This window comes from Geotrypetes seraphini, chromosome 2, assembly GCF_902459505.1.
Source record: "Geotrypetes seraphini chromosome 2, aGeoSer1.1, whole genome shotgun sequence".
Lineage (NCBI taxonomy): Eukaryota > Metazoa > Chordata > Amphibia > Gymnophiona > Dermophiidae > Geotrypetes > Geotrypetes seraphini.
This window is the reverse complement of record NC_047085.1, coordinates 403320305-403338399: the sequence shown is the minus strand read 5'-3', so window position 1 is coordinate 403338399 and position 18095 is coordinate 403320305.

The window sequence follows — 18095 nt, the reverse complement described above, 5'->3', positions numbered from 1 at the left end:
CTACATTATCCTTGAGCCACTACTACTAAATCATTTCTACTAGTTATATGCAGCACTTTACATTAAACATATAAGAGACAATGCTTGCTCAATAGAGCTTACAATCTAATTAAAACAAACAGGAGAAATAGGGGTTAGGGAATTTCTTACAGAGAGAATGATAGACATTAGTAAAAGCTAGGCGTGAAAAGAGGCCTAGATTTGAATACTGCCAGAGACAGTTTGACATACTGACTCCAGCAGTCTGTTCCAGGCATACAGTGCAGCAAGATGGAAGAGCTGGAGCCTGGAGTTGGCATTAGAGGAGACGAGTACAGATAAGAGAGACTTGCCCTGGGGAGGAGTATAAGGAGAGAGGAGATAGAGTGAAATGCACTTGTAGGTCAATAAGAGGAGTCACACCTAATAAGAACATAAGAACATAAGCGTTGCCTCTGCCGGGTCAGACCAGGGGTCCATCGTGCCCGGCAGTCCGCTCCCGCGGCGGCCCCCCAGGTCCATGACCTGAAAGTGTTCCCTACCTAACCTAAAATATCCATACCCTATTCGCTCAATGTCCTGTAAGGTAAACCTCTATCTGTACCCTGTTATCCCCTTTGCTTCCAGGAAATCATCCAGTCCCTTTTTGAACCCCAGAATTGTACTCTGTCCTATCACCTCTCCGGGAAGCGCGTTCCAGGTGTCCACCACCCTCTGAGTGAAGAAGAACTTCCTTGCATTCGTTATGAATCTGTCTCCTCTCAGTTTTTCTGAATGACCTCTTGTTTTAGTTGTCCCTGCTAGTCTAAAGAATCTGTCCCTCTCCACCTTCTCTACGCCTTTCATGATTTTATAAGTTTCTATCATGTCCCCTCTCAGTCTCCGCTTCTCCAGGGTAAAGAGCCCCAGCCTGTCCAACCGTTTGGCATATGAAAGGTTCTCCATACCCTTTATCATCCTCGTTGCCCTCCTCTGGACCCTCTCGAGTATTGCCATGTCTGGTATTCAGGATATCTCTAATAAACATTTTTTTTTTTTGTGGCAGTTCTGAAAATGTGCATGGATAATGTATCCTGGAAGGATTTGAGAAATACTGTCATAATATTAAGCATTGATTATGTAACTTAAGATTCTTTAAGAGTCAATTTGTCAGTGTTTGGCAGTAGTTGGTGCAATTTGTCCTTAAACCTGATATACTTTTATTTTTATTATTCTGGCTACTACAGTATGGTTTCCAGAATCCATTGCACATATTGTACCTTTTGACTAGTATAGCTGATATAGCTACAGTGGATGCAATTTTGAGAAACTTGCTGCTTTTATTCTTGAGGTAGAATATTTAAAGGTTGTTGGGTTGTTGTTGTTTTTTTTTTAAAGCTGTATTTATGCAGGAGAGGATGGGAGAAGGGAACCATAAGTTGCCCTGACACAGTTGAGCAACTCTTTCTGCTGTCTGATATTTTGAGCACGATGCTGCTGCCGTATAACCCTAATGTGGAAGAAACATTTTACAATCAACCAATTATACCTCTCTTCTAAAATATTCATTTTGAAATTTTTAATATTTCAAAGTAAAGAGAACCTTGGTCCTCACTGTTTGAAAAATTAACTAAAAATTAATATGTTTTCAATGTATTTCACACTATAAATATAATTTCATTGAAACTATATCTCCCACCCATAGATACCTAAACTCTATTATCTCTATCTTATACTATAGGTGGAAAAATAGCCTCAGAGTAGAGTGACTGTATAGCTGTATGGGATCACATCAGTTCACTCATAGGTGGTATATGGACTTGGAGGATGAGATGTACAGCATCAGCAGCTATGAGACAAACCTGGTTTTTCTTGTTACATAGATCTTTTTGGACCCCGGTTAGGTTGGACAGTTCTAAATACAATAGATGCTGGCACTGTCAACTTGATATAGGGACACTGGATCATTTGCTATATTATTGTCCCTTGGTAATCAAATTCTGGAAATCCATTTGGGGTCAAATTATTACGATACTGGAAGTTCCATTATCACTATCATCTCTATAATAAAACCCTAAGCAGTGCATGCGCACTTCTACTTGCGTGTTCCGTATGTCCGTGGCTGGAAGGAGTGCGCATGCGCGCCTACAACTGCCCCACACTCATGGTCCTGTTTGCTGTTCCGAGCTGCTGAGGAATCTCCCGAAGGCCCTGGCGGAGGGTCGGGAGCTGCTCCTGTGCAGGACTGGCGAGATGAAGGTGTTCACCACCGCGGCTGCAGGCTGCCAGCGGCTATAGGTCCCCTGCCCATCCACCCCCACAGCAAGGCCAACGCACCTATCTGGAGTCCCCTGCTGCCGACTCCCCCTCACAAAATCCGGTGCTTGCTCACCATTCTCGCAGTGCTGCTGCTTTAACTCTTCGGCCATAGGCAGCATGAGTGAAGTAACAAAACTGCCTTCGGTGACCCAGAAGATTTTCCTCTGCTACTGCTTCCTGCCCCCATATAGGCGGAAAACAGTAGCAGAGAGAAAGCTTCCAGGTCACCAGAGGCAGCGTGTTTACTTCACTCATGCTGCCTACGACCAAAGAGTTAGAGCAGCACCGCAAGGAGGTCGGTGAGCAAGCAGTGAGGGATAGGGAGGAATAGCATGGTGAGGGTAAGAGATGCTGGACTTCAGGGATGGGAGAAAAGTAAAGTAAAGGACCAGACCTGCTAGGGAAGAAAGGGAAGGGACAGATAGAGATGCCAGACCATGGGAGGAAGAGGAAGGAAAGGGGATGTTAAGACTACTGGATGGGAAAGGGGGTGGGGTGGGGGAGAGAGAGAGAGAATAGAGAGAGGTTAGACCAGGGAAAGGAAGGAGGGGGAAGAGGTTCAAAACTAAGCCAGGGGGAGGGGAAGGGAAAGACAGAGATGCCAGAACAAAAAGGGGGGGAAGAGAAAGAGGGGAGAGAGATGCCAGACTGGGAAAGAGGATAAAGATGCCAGACCATAGGAGGGATAAAGAGAGGGAGGAGACGGTACACAGGGATGGAGGGAAAGAGGAGAGATAGGGAGGACATGGTGTACAGGGATGGGATGAGGCAGGAGGTGACTAGAGAACAAAAGGAAATAAGCCAGAGAAGCATAAGAGCTATCATACTGAGACAGACCACAGGTCCCAAAGAGTAGAACAAATTTATGCTGCTTAAAATAAAGCAGTGGATTTCCCCCAGATTTGGGGGAGAGAGTGGGAGAAGGGAGAGATGTTGGACTCAAGTGAGGAAAGGAGAGAGAGACAGAGACAGATGGATGAGAAGAACAGAGGAGCTACTAGGGGGACCAGGAGAGATGGTAGGGGATAGGAGGACCACTGCTGCTTTGGGGCACTGAGGGAGGAAAGGTTGGTACGTCAGGACTGCTGCTGCCGCCTCGGGTAAGTTAAGACCCTATCGGGTGATAAATGCAATGGAGGATCTATGAGGGCCAAAAGGGTGGTGGAACTGGGATCAGTGGGAGGCAGGATCCAGGCATGATAGAGGTGGGGCATGGGTGGGGTCAGAGTCAGGGTATAGGTGGGGCTATTCTAGCACCCGTTACTGTAACTAATGTAATGGGCTAAAACACTAGTATGATATTATATTGTTTGGAACGATATTATTCTCCAAGAGACCAATCAATGCAAGCCAGAATAAATTGCTCCTCATCATGACAGGAGTAGCCATGCAGCTGATAATGAAAAATTGGAAAAGTTGGGATAACTTAAATTATATTTTCTGGTGGGAGTCCTTATGTCAGATTTATAAGTTTGAAAACATTAATTCTATATAGAGGGGACATCATAGCAAATTCAAGGAAATTTGGGGCCCGTTAACAAAATATTTTAAGTTATGAATTATTAATATTATTTCCCTTTGATTCATGAAAGATTGTTACACACATCCGGGGGGGGAGGGTTTTAATAGCTGTTTATTATTTGATGGAACAGAGTGCAGTATGTTATATTACTTGAGTGTTCATTTGTTGCACTATGTATTTGGTTTAAAAATGAATAAAGAATTTTTTAAAAAAAAGAAAATATGAGTGAACTGATGTGATCCCATACAACTATACAGTCACTCTACTCCAGGGATTTCAAAGTCCCTCCTTGAGGGCCGCAAACCAGTTGGGTTTTTGGGATTTCCCCAATGAATATGCATGAGATCTATTAGCATACAATGAAAAGCAGTGCATGCACATAGATCTCATGCATATTTATTGGGGAAATCCTGAAAACCCGACTGGATTGCGGCCCTCGAGGAGGGACTTTGACACCCCTGCTCTACTCTGAAGCTATTTTTCCACCTATTGTATAAGATAGAGATAATAGAGTTTAGGTATCTAAGTAGGAGATATAGTATATTTATTTTGTTTCAATGAAAAATTAACTGACATTAATAGACTTTGTTAACGGAGGAAAAAGCCTCAGAACCCCGTATGCTGCAAGTACAAGACTGAAGAAGCATACTAAAAAAATGTTTCTTTTTTTTTTGGGGGGGAGGGGGGCTGTTTACTTGATGTGTGACGATTCAATAGCCACAATTGAGATTGGCTTGTTTTAGGCCAGTAAAACCAGTTATCTTAGCTCCTGACATTACCCAATGTGAAAGCATTTTGCATTTATAGACTGAATGAGCCATCACAATAAAAAGTGCCAGAAGATGATTTGTCACAGCAGTACCTAAGTAGTGAAATGTGTAATCGGATTTATTGCCCAAAGAACTCTTATTTTTAAAATAAGAAAGTAGTATTATTAACTAATCTGTTGCTATGAGACTTTTGCAAGTGTACTACTGATTTATTTATCTTGACTCATGTGACCGCTCTTATACAGCAATTTTTCATTATAATCTTGAATGAAAGTATGTTTGGATGTGATTGATAGAGCCTGATAATTAACACTGGAAAATTGTTGTGGTATTATCGTTAATTCATTGCAAACCAATAAAACGTATGAACTGTAAATTTGATTGATGTATTTATTAAAACAGGTAGCTAATAACACATAGTTTGAGCTCTATGTTCTAAACCATGTTGCACTAATCAGCTGCTGGTTGCATCAATGTTCAGATCAGAGAATGACGCGGTGACCAAATTCATCATTCATTACGTTTCATTGATGTCTTCTATCAGTTCTAGGCAGTTTACAACAAGAAATTAGCCTGGGCATTCCCAGGGAGATTACATGTTTGATAGCTATAGTATGTGTCGGGATCTGGGAATGGTTGATACGGTTTGGTTAGATCATTTGACAAATTTCTTGAATAGTATGGTTTTCAGTTCTTTCCTGAATGTTTTGTAGTTGGGCGTCGTGGTCAGCAGATTTGAGAGGTGGTGGTCTATTTTTGCTGCTCTGGTGGCTAGTAGACCGTCATAGATTTTTTTGCTTTGCATGCCTTTGATTGGGGGGTGGGTAAAGTGTGCTTGAGTTCTCCTTGGTCTGGAGGTGTTTTTCTTGGTCACCGTTCCTGTTGATAATCGCAGGAAATGATCCCGTGTTATTCTTTAGTTTCTGTCAACCTCAGTCCTTCTGCACCAGCATTCTTCAATACAAAGCTTGAGGGTCAGTGGTTGTGCCCATTCATACTCTGATTCTTATGTGAACCAAGTATAGGACAGTCAAGCCATTGTGACATCACTGATGAGGTTGGTTCTTAGGCATTGGTGGAATGAGGCATTATGACATCACAATCTCAGCTCTGGATGCCAGAGACTTTTGTTCTATAGTGTCTAAACAACTGCAAGCCAGCGCCTAAATAAAAGATGCTGGAATTGTGCCTACTTAGGCATTTTAGGCTGCTGAATGCCAAAGTAGGCATGGCAAACACTGACATCCCAAGAATAGTCCATATCTTGCCATCAGCTGCAGGGGGAAGGTGTGGGTCACTGGTAAAGCTGCTGCCTCTGCATCCAGAGGTTTTGAGATCAAATCTTGGTGCTGCTCTTTGTGACTCTGGGCAAGCCGCTTAATCCTCCAGTGCCCATCACTTTGAGTGTCAGCTTTTGAAATGCCAGCTTTTGAAATGCCAAAGCCACATAAAGGTGGTATACAAATTCCCATTACTGATCGAGGAAGAGGGCTTCCTGAAACCACGGCTTCAGGGAGTCCTGCTGACTTAATCAGGGCAGGGGAATTCCCAATCAGCTAACTTGGACCGGCAGGGAGATCCCTGATTTTTATTTTTTTCTCTCTTCCCCTCTCACTGATATCTCCCCCCAGTACCCCTACAAAGTGACCCCTGCTGCTAAGCCTGACATTCCCACACATCCTTCCACAACCCCCTTGTACCTTTGATGGAAAGTCGGCAGGCGGATGCCCACTTTCTCCTGCCGGCAGGCCCACTTCATCAAAATGGCAGGCCTTCCCAGTGCACACTGGGAGTCTTGGGAAGTCCTGCTGGATCAGCTGATTGGGGATTCCTGTGCCGTGATCAGCTGATGGCAAGCAGTGGACTATTGTTATGATCCCCCGGCAAAGATATGTGACAGAAATGTAGGCCCAGAAAACCCAGGCCTACATTTCTAGCGCCTATCTTTTCATGAATCACGCCTAAGTAGGCACTTGAGGCGCAATTCTCTAACTGGTGCTGTTGCATGATTGACTTGTAATCGGCAACCGCCGACATGGGCACCGGTTAGAGAATCTTGGAGTTCGTTTATTGAATAGAACCTTAATGCAGTTACACATATAACTACAATTAATGCCAGTTAAGGCCACTTGAGGGCTACTGATTCTTAAGGCCAGTTGGCACCTAATTTGAAAATCGTTAGGTGCTCAGCTGGCTCTATTCTATAAATTGCACACACAAATGTCACCCCTGTGAAAAAGGTATACATAACCTATGTGCTCATAGGTCCCTTGCTTGTTTTGGTGCTGCTCTTTCCCAGCTACTGAGGATTATGGCTGCAAAGCCTAGACTAAATAAACTGAGTGGCATAGGAGCCAGCTCTGTGGGTTAGTGCTGCCCGATTCAGGGAAAAAAATTTCGATTCGAGTTCAGCCTATTGAATTGGTGATTCGATTTGATTTTCCTGCCCAATTGGGTGTTTTGTTTTTTGTTTTTTTCAAACATCCTGGTGGGTTTATTTTATAGCCTCTTTACCCCCTTTGCCTTCTCCTAATCACACTGGCGCTGTGGTATAAACAAAACAAACAAAAAAGACTTTTCCTCTCTCTGTTAAATCCTAGCTCACGTTTGCGGTCTAACACCAGCTTTGGCAGGATACACTTTTCAAATCTGACATATTGTAATCACAAAACAGAAGATAAAATTTATTTTTTCTACCTTTTGTTGTCTGGTCAATATTAAAATCCTGGTGGTCCCAGGCACTGGTTGTCTTGCTTGCCAGGGTCTCTTGTTTCTTCTTTCTCCGTGCTAACCATCCATCTGCCATCTCTGTCCTCCCCTTCCCTCTCCAGGAGGTCTGGCATCGTTCCTTTTTTTCGTCTCCCTCCACAGATCCACCTTTTCTTAACTACCCTTTCATCCAGCATCTCTCCCTCCTTCCCCACCACCCCAGGGTCCACCATCTCTCCCTTTCTTTTCCCAACTACCCTCCTATCCAGTATCTCTTCCCCCCCTCCACACCATCCCTTGTGTCCAACTTCTCTCCCTTTCTGTTCCTTCCCTCCCTAAATCCCATTGTCCATCATCTCTCTCCCTCTCCTCTCAGACCCATTATTTCTTCCCCCCAAAGTCCAGCATATGCACGTCACTTTGAACCCTCTTCCCTCCCTCCGTGTACTTCTATCCCAGGGCCCCCTGCCCTTGAAGGTCTGTCCCCCCTTGAAGGCCTGCACCTCCCCCTGAAGGACGGCACCCCACCCCTAAAGGCCTGCCTGTCGCACCATCCCTGAAGGCCTGCTTCCTCAAAGGCTTGTCCCCCCCTTAAAGGTTTGCCTGTCCCCCCTTGAAGACCTGTCTGCTTGTCCCCCCCTTGAATAATAATAACTTTATTCTTCTATACCGCCATAATCTTGCGACTTCTAGGCGGTTCACATTGAAGAGAGCTGGACAATCAGCGAGTTACAATATGTAGAATAGTCAGTGAAATTATACTAAGTAGAATCTTAAAAAATGCAGCGAATTACAACGTACAGTTTATTAAGAATTTCAGAGGGGACATATGAAAAAAGTAATGGAACAAGTGTTTGGTGTAATTACTGTTTAGGAGATATATTTGTCGAATAAGGCCGTTTTTATGACTTTTCTAAAAGCTTCATAGGTCAGTCTAGCTCCATTAATGTAGTTGTCTAGCCAGTGTTGTTGTTTGTTTGAAGGCCTGTATCCCCCCCCCGAAGGCCTGCCTCCCCCCGAAGGCCTGCCTTCCTCTCCCCCCCCTTAAAGGCCTGTCCCTCCCTTAAAGGTACGCATACCCCCGAAGGTCTGCCTGCCTTCCCCCCCTTTGAAGGTCTGCACCTTCCCCTGAAGACCTGACCCCTCCCCCTTTGAAGGCCTGCATCCCCCCCCGAAGGTCTGCCTGCCTGCCTGTCCCTCCTGAAGGCTTGTCCCACCCCCCACCCGGAAGAACTGCTCACCCCTCTCCCCCTGCAAAGGCCTGTGTGTTCCCCCTGGCCTCCCCTGGTATCTGGCTTCCCCCCTAACCTCCTCGCACCTGCAGATAAGATCGCGATGCTAGCGATCTTTTCACTGCTTCTGAGCTGCTTCCTCTGCCGCGGTCCCGCCCCTCCTCTGACGTCAGAGGCAGGATCGTGGAGGAAACAGCTCAGTAGCAATGGAAAGATCGCTAGCATCGCGATCTTATCTGCAGGCTGTTCCTCAAAGGTAAGCGGGAGGAGAGGGGGGAAGCCGAACACCAGCGGAGGGAAACGGACGCCAGGGGGAAGCCAGATAACAACACTTCCTGACTGATCCTCCCCCCTCACCCTCTAAAGCAGTTGCGGCAGCGGCCGGCCAGCAAGAGCAGCGCTGCCGCTCCTGCTTTAAGGGGGCAAGGGGGGAGGGTCAGCCGAATAGGGAACCAATTTTTTAATATTTTTTTTTATTTTTAAATTTGAATCGATTTGAATCGTGAATCGGGTAGCACTACTGTGGGTGCTTGAGTACCCCTAATATTGAACTAATTTTTTTGACTGTGTCCTGGGGGAGAGAATTTCGATTGGGTTTAGCACCCCCACTCATTCTGAAAAGTTGGCTCCCGTGAACACAGTAGAAAAAATGTCATAGTTATGGGCTAAATATCACAGAAACAGATCTCGCCTCCTGTTCTAATTGAGCTGGAAGAAACTGCTGAGACACACTATTTTAAAAATGGAAAGATTAAGTCTATTCTTTCAACTAAGCCAAATACAGGGCCCCTTTTATCAAGCTGTGCTAGAGGTTTTTAGTGCGAGCTGCTATGGTAAATGCGCTCTAAGGATGCGCATAGAATTCCTATGAGCACTTAATCTCGCATGCCCGCACTAAGCCTTTAGCGCAGCTTAATAAAAGCCAGCCACAGTTATCCTCAACAAGGCTAAAGAGAGACTTTTAATTTTTAGTTTCCATCTCCTAGATGTGGACTTTTAAACCTCTAATCGTTTCTCTTCATGAGGTTCTTGTTTTCTTTTTTGACTATATTCTGACAATGTACCATAATTAGGAAAAAAAAAAAAAAAAGTTATGCTCAGACTGCATTAGTGTTCTCTAAGGGCAATTGAAACTTTCCGCACAATTACATTGCCGTAATCTCTTAACACTTATTCAGCCTGGTTCCATAGGAATCAGTAGTGCGATATGAAAGTTTAGCACTATGTATTCCCACCTTGAATTTTAGGAGGGGGAATATTAGAGAAGCATTAACAAATACCCACAGAAAAACTATGAATTTAGACATTTATTTTCTGCTTAACCACCATAGTTCTAGGAAGAATATAATAATCGATTTATAGACCTTGCTGTGCAGCATCTTGGGTGAATCTCTTTAAAAGGCGCTTAATAAATAAATGTAAAACAAAGGGCATGATGAAAAGCAGTTTTCCACCAGATAGGCTAGAACTAATTTAGCAGCATTTAAGGGAGCTGAAAGATTTCTGGACAATTGGTAAAATTAAGATATAATCATCAAGATCGCAGACTTAGGGCTCCTTTTACAAAGGGCCTTAACGCGCAGAATAGCGCGCGCTAAATTGCCGCACGCGCTAGCCGCTACCGCCTCCTTTTGAGCAGGCAATAGATTTTCGGCTAATGCACATTAATCCGCTACGTGCGCTAAAACCGCTAGTGCACCTTCGTAAAAGGAGCCCTTAATTTTGAGTTCTGTCCTCCTCCTATCTCATGAGACAGTTGACATGTTTCAGCACATAGTTGAAGTCTGAGTGTTTTTCTGAGGTAATATGCTTGAGAGAGCAAAGGAAATGCATGTTGGCGCCTAAGAGCTCTACTAAGTAGGCTCCAGTGAACTTGTCTTTCAATAACAGTCTACTGCGTAGCCAGGACCATAGCTAACCTTCAAGCTCTAAGGATCAAAGGCATGCTGGTGATGAGTGCCCTATGAAAGAATTGCCCTGAGAGAAATGCCAAGACTTTGGAAGTTCAGAATAATGCTGATCATATTCACGTTTGTGTTAGTAAAGTGACTGACTAATACAGAGTTTAGTTTAAAAAAAAAAAAAAAGTGCACCTGAAAGCTAGTCAAGAAGTGCATTAAGTTAATCCAATACAAGTATCATCTTGTGTGTGTGCATTTGAATTTATAGAAATAAAAGCAAACATGGCAACCATGATATTTTAAAATCTTTTTTTTTTTTTAATGTTCACTTGATAGATTTATTATTTTCTTAAGTAACATTTATTGAATTTTTTGATGGCTGTTTTAATTTATATATTTAAAGTAGTTTTGGTATTTATCACATTCTTTCATTTTTGACATTATTTTATCATGAGTCCTCAAACTTAGGGGCTCTTTTGATAAGGTACATGTTATAGGGCAAGAAATACCCTGTAATTACATTACAGTAGAGATTTCTATTCCGCCATTACCTTGCAGTTCAAGGCGGATTACAAAAGAGTTATAAACGGTGGGTTACAATGGAAGATCATTGGTGATTTCTAGAGGAGGTAAGGAGTAGAACAGGTAGTATCTGTGAGGTAGGAAGTAGGTGGGAGGAAGGGAGGCAATTGTGATGTTAAGACTGTGTCAGGGATTTCTTGAAGAGTATAGTTTTTATTTCTTTTCTGAACATCTTATAGTCTGGGGTGGTTATCAGTAGGTTGGAGATTTGGTTATCTAGTTTCTTCACTGAGAGGGTGGTCGATCATTGGAATGAACTCCCACGGCAGGTGATTGAGGCCAACAGCGTGGCAGATTTCAAAAATAAATGGGATATTCATGTGGGATCTCTAATGAGGTAAGGGCAGGAGGTTGGTGAGCAAACTCATGGGGGAAGGGTCACTGGAGTGTGCAGACTTGATGGGCTTTGGCCCTTTTCTGCCGTCATTTTTCTATGTTTCTATGTTTTCCTGCTTGAGTGGTTAGGAGGCCATCGTATAGTTTTTTTTCTGTTTGATGTCTTTGATTTGAGAGTGTGTGAATGGGGTGTGTGTTTTTCTATGTCTGGTTGAGGTTGTTTGGATAAGGCCTTCTTCAGGGGTCCATGAGTTGTAAGGGTTAAAACAAACCGCAATATAAATTGGTAATAAGCAAAGCGCCTGTGTTAAAGCAATCAATGCGGTATACAGTTAGATCGCATTGATTGCTTTAACACAGGCACTTTGCTTATTACCAATTTATATTGCGGTTTGTTTTAACCCTTACAACTCATGGACCCCTGAAGAAGGCGTGTTCTCCGAAACATGGACCTTGTCGGGTCCCAGGGTTTGTAAAATAAAGGGTGACAATAGTTACCGCATTTTATATTTGGTTTAATAAACACAGCCTGCATCTTGTACATACTGTCTGCAGTTTTCTCTTGTTTTTTTTGCTTGCTGTTCTTGAATTGCAGACACCGTTGGATTTCCTTGTTGTTTAGTTAAGTGTGGCTGCCTATGGTGCTATATATTGCAGTATGTAACATGGGAGCGGGCTAAGAGACGTGAAATTAAATATATGTGACCATGGCAATGCCATGCACTATTCCCTACTGTATCCAAAGTCTCCCCAAATAGCTGATTCTTAGCTTGTGCCCCCTCCCAATATGTGCAGTTTGTCCACTCTGGCAATCAAATCCTACTTCCTAATGTCCTTGGCCCACTCCCATAAGATCCACCCTGCTTCCTTGCCCATAAACCTGCTCCCACCACCTTCAAGACTCAACTGAAGTTGCTGAAAAGTCACAAGATTACCATTAGGGGATGCCCTTTCTTTATAAGGAGTCTCCCTATATGGAAAGGATGCCCCCTTGCTATAATCTAGGGTGACTACCACTAAGGGCAGTGACATCATTTTGGGGAACTGCACCAACCTGGAAAGGAGCAGGAAGGGTCTGCTGTTGCCTGGCCTAACCGGGGAATCTTTTAGTGACCACCAAGTGAGTCCCAGAGAAGGGTAGGGTTTCCCTTTAGAGCAGTGGTTCTTAAACCTGTCCTGGGTGACCACCAGCCAGTTGAGTTTTCAAGATATCCCTAATGGATATGCATGAGTGAGATTTGCCTATAAAGTAGACAGTAGGCAAGCAAATTTCTCTCATGTATATTCATTCACTGAGATTAAATGGGTTAGATTATCCAATAAATTCTACAACTAAAATTCTTGGTGTCATTTTGGATCGAAGCCTGACTTTTGAAGATCATGCCAACTCCCAGGTCAAAAAATGTTTTTTCACTTTATGGAAAATTCATACTATTAAACACTATTTTGACTTTCTTTCTGTTCGATTACTGGTCCAATCTCTGATTTTAAGTATCTTGGATTATTGTAATATAATATACTTGGGATCCTTTAAGAAAACTAGTAAGAGACTGAGAATCATCCAGAATTCTGCAGTTCGACTTATTTATAGTCTTAAGAAATCAGATCATGTAAGCCCCTATTATAAAATTGGCTGCCTGTAGAGGCAAGGGTTATTTTCAAATTTGCTTGCCTCTGCTTTAAAACTTTAATGGGTTCATCTCCGATTTATCTATTACATCATTTTTACATTTCCAGGCATAACCTGCACACGTAGTGCTTATGTTTGCTTTGTCATCCTTGAAGGGTTGTATTCACAAAATATTTCTTGATAGAACATTATCTTTTCAAGCTGGCAAATGGAATGAGTGTTTGACCAAATTCATTCCAAATGCATTCTCTTATCAAACTTTTAGAAAGTCAATTAAAACATACCTTTTTGATAAATTTCTCTGACTCCATTTCGATGTTGATGTATCTTTAAACACTCTAAACTAAATTTGATTAATCTCAATCTGCTGATGTGATTCTAGAAGCTTTTTGTAATATTGCTGTCTGTATACAGTCTCTTGTTCTGTAAACCGCATTGAACTATTTGTGGTATTGTAGTATAGAAAAATAAAATTATTATTATTATTAGGAATATCTTGAAACCCAAACTAGCTGGGATTACCCCAGGACAAGTTTAAAAACCACTGCCTTAGAGGGTTGTCTGGGGATGGTGGAGGCTCAGGTTGTCAGTGGTGAGACTGAATTGGGGGGGGGGACAACAACAAGGAATTGTCTATTGGGGTGACAGTGGATCAGGGGTATCAAAATCCCTTCTGGAGGGGTGCAATCCAGTCGGGTTTTCAGGATTTCCCCCATGAATTGGCATGAGATCTATTTGCATGCACTGCTTCCATTGGATGCTAATAGATCTCATGCATATTCATTGGGGCAAAATCTGACTGGATTGCAGCCCTCCAGGAGGGACTTTGATACCCCTGCAGTAGAGGGTGTCAGGAAGATGCACCTCTGTGTGGAAATGTCTATCCCCCTCTGAATCTTAAAAGCAGGTGGAAAAGAAGATAGAGGGACAAAAGCCTAGGTTAAATAAACTGAGAAGAGATTTAACACAGGCAGAGGAGCCAGCTCTGTGGGTGCTTGAGTATCCCTAATATTGAACTCATTTCTTGACTCGTCTGGAGAAGAGAATTGTGATTGGGTTTAGCACCCCTAATCATTCTGAAAAGTTGGCTCCCGTGAACACAGGAGAAAAAAAATGTCATAGTTATGAACTAAATAGCGTAGCAACAGATCTCGCCTCCAGTTCTGCAACAACCAATTTAACAGAGTTTTCGGTAAAGAAGTGGTTTTATTTTGGAAACGTACAGTTTATGGAATTTCTCTGTAAAGCAATGCATGATTGAATGCAGTATTAAAATATTTCATATGGACTACCATTAGTCCAAGTTATTTTACAACTACTGTACTATTTTATAACAAGTCCCTCTTCATGTAATGGCCTAGTGATTAAGTTCAAGTTCAATTTATTTAATATACTGTACCGCAAATATAAAAACAAAGATAAATCTAAGCGGTTTAAATAAAGACTCATCTTTTACCAACACTAATACTAGAAATTATGTCATTGGCTTTATCTCTTAAGTTTGAAAGGGGAAGGGTTGTAGTAAATGAGAAGTTTATTTTGGAGGTCTGCACTTTGCTTATCAAAGAAGATATCTAAACTGGGCAGAAGCTCTGGAGCACCGCAAGAAGCTCCAGGTGCCCTCCGCAGGTCTGCAATGAGGTCATTGAGATTGTGCTGGAACACCATCTAAGTCAGTGTTTCTCAAGTCTGTCCAGGAGTATCCCTTTGCCAGTCAGGTTTTCAAGATATCCACAATGAATATGCATAAACTTGATTTGCATATACTGCCTCTATTATATGCAAATTTCTTTCATGCATATTCATTGTGGATATCATAAAACCTGACTGGCAAGGGAGTGCTCCAGAACTGAGTTGAGAAACACTGATCTAAATTGTGCTGATATTGAATAGTATACAGTAGGAAACTGCTCTTGCTGAACTGTTCTACTTGGTGCAGGAGGCCTAGAACAGATGTGCTTGTACTTAGGCATAGGTAACGTGATCATTAATTTTTTTTCATAAAAATGGGACATCTATTAATTTTCAGTCCTGCCCCTGTCAGTCTCCCTCCCTCCAGTGCCGAAGTCTGGCCTATTGCTGATCTTCTGCTTACAACACTCCCCCCACCCCCAGTCTGCCGCTGCCCGCTGCTGCTTCCCGCCCGGCTTCAGCTGAAGAAAGCAAAGGTCCAGGCGCCGGCCCAAAAGTCTTCTCCCCGACATCAATTCTGACATCGGAGAGGAAGTTCCGGGCCAGCCAGGCAGCGATTGGTGGTGTAGCAAGGGTAGCAGGTACCCAGGGCAGTGGTGCCCCCTGTAGTCTCCTCTCCATCTCTCTGCTCATTCTGTACCAACCTGCCCCGCTCCTTCTGCACCACACTTGCGCACTCCCCAGCAACCCCACACCTCCTTAAATATTTACCAGTGTGAGCAGCTTCTCCAGCCTGCTGCTCACGCTGGCTTTCCCTCTGAGGTCACTTCCTGGTCCAGCGACCCGGAAGTAATTTCAGAGGAAGCCAGGCTGATGCAAGCAACAGGCTAGAGTAATTGCTTGTGTTGGTGAAGATTTTAAGAAGTGCAGGGGGCAGGGAAGGGTGGGTGTGAGCATGGCGGGGGGGGGGGGCAGGGAGGCGCCAGCGCTCGCACAAAAACAGCACCCAGGGCAGTCCACCTCCCGTTACTATGTCACTGAGCAGTGTCAGTACACCCCCCCATAGAATTCCAACATGACATCACCATGTACACTATGATGATGTCATGATTACCATGTATACTATGATAATGTCATGATCATAAATTTTATAAACTACAAAAAATAAAGATGAATTTTGTAAAAAGCATTCCAGTTCAATAATTTTTTATTGAGTATTTTTAGAAAATACAGGAAGCAGTTCAAATACATAAAATCAAAATAAAGCTTTCTGTATAAAGAACCTGCAAATCTATATTCAACTATAGAAGAACAGAACAGTAAGAAATGTTCCTACTATTAGAACTGCATGTGAAGAATATATAAGAAAAGATTGAGAGAGAACAAGAAAAGAAAAGAGAAAAGGAGAGAAAGAAGGAAAGGAAAGGAAGGGAAGACAGGAGTGTCTACGAAGCAGAGCGTACATAGGTATCCAGGAATGACCAAGGTGATTTGTTACGCTTCAAGATAATGGGGGTTCTGGATGCAATTTTTTTCTCATATGCATAGGATTCAAATCTATGATACATACACAAGAGAGTTCCACCAAAAAGTATAGTCTAATAGCATAGATGATTTCCAATTTTTCAGAATGTGCATGAGAGCAGTCACAAGCATGGTATCGATGAGTTTAGGAGGACAATTTGATTGTGCAAAGCAGGGATGTTGAGAGCGAAGGATTACAATGTCCATAGAGATCTCTTCCGAGCAGTTAGTAATAGATTGTATAGTGTTCTAAATGCTATGTAAAAAGCATTCCATTCCATGCTACAAGTACCATTCAGACCCCCATGGAGAAACAGTATTCCAGTCAAAGATCCATCTTGATCCATCTTTGTACCAAAAGCCTCTGTATATTTCCTCCTCAAATAGATATTGGGATATGATCAAGAACCCAACAGTGTAAATCCATAAATTTATGATGGGTGTCCACACAGTGGGAAGCCAATGGATATGTCATCTTTCCCAGAGCCACACAACTTTTATGTTCAACCAAGCTTGTTTTTAAAGCCCTGGATGTTTGACCCACATATAAAAGCTGACAAGGGCAAACTAACAAATAAATAATACAGGAAGATATACAATCTGTCACAAATTGTGAAGTCGCACAGTGAGATCTGGTTGGATGAATATATTTAGCAGTTTCTTGCATAATAGCACACATTGAGCGTTATCCACATTTTCTATATCCATTCCTTATCTCACCCACAAGCTAAAGGCTGAGTCCATACATCTGGTTTACATAGAAGATCCTTTAAATTACACTTGCATGAAAAAGAAAACATTACGTGCACATCTTTACAACACTGATGTCTTCTGGAGGGGTTTTTTTTTAGACCAATGCGTGTGCTGAGCTGTGTGGGCAAACTTGTTTCTTAGGTCTTTTTTATTTTTTTTTCTCCACTCTAATTTGTTGTGTTGCAGTTGCCTTATCATGGGTGTCTTTACTATATATTTTTGTTTGATTTTCAACAGCTGTAAATGCCATGTCAAAACAACACTGCCTTTATTGCAGGACCATCCTGAGATGTCAGTGTGCCCTGTTCAACATGCCCTCTGGAGCTCCTGTCTCACCCACTGTGTCAAAGCCAAGCGGGGAAGGCAATGGACAGGACTTAGGGCTCCTTTTACTAAGGTACGCTAGCATTTTTAGCACGCGCTAACCCCGGCGCTAAGTGGAAAATAATGTCAGCTCTATGGAGGCATTGGTGTCTAGCGCGCGCGCTAAAACCGCTAGCACAGCTTAGTAAAAGGAGCCCTTAGTTTTGGAGCCCCCCCCCACCTCCCTTGTGCCCTGTGCAGCTCCACTGCCTGCGCATAGCTTGCTATGGCCCTGCTTTATTGCTTACCTTCAGAGTAACAAGAGATGTAGAAAGTAAACCAGAAGTATGTGAGCATGGAACAAGCCACTAGGTGGCAGTAGACTCTAGGTTAACCTCTGTAACAGTTTTATCTTCAAAAGGCTGTAGACAATGTAGAGATAGCGCAGAGAAGGCATACCAAAACTTTGCAGTCTGCAGTAGAGAATGACACAGGAAAAATTCTGTCCCCGTCTCCGCTGTCTTTTCACCGCCCCGTCCCTGCAGCATCCATACAAGCCTCAGTACTGCAATATTTTGCTTATTCCTTCCTTATAAATCAAAGTTCTGGCTGCTGAATTAAAGAAAGATATTCAGCTGGCAGGGCTTTGTTTATAAATTTTTATCAACACAACTAATATACTACTTTATCCTAAAGCAAAAAAAATAAAATAAATAGAAATTATTTTTTTTTTACCTTTGTTGTCGGGTTTCGGGTTTCTGCTTTCCTCATCTCATTCAATTCTTTCCATCCACTGTCTGTCTTCTCTCAGCATCTTCCATTTGCTCTGTTACTGTGCCTCTCCCTTCACTCTCTCCCCCCAATTGGTCTGGCACTGATCTTCCCTCCGCTCCCCCCATAGTCTGGCATCTCTGTCTTCTCCCC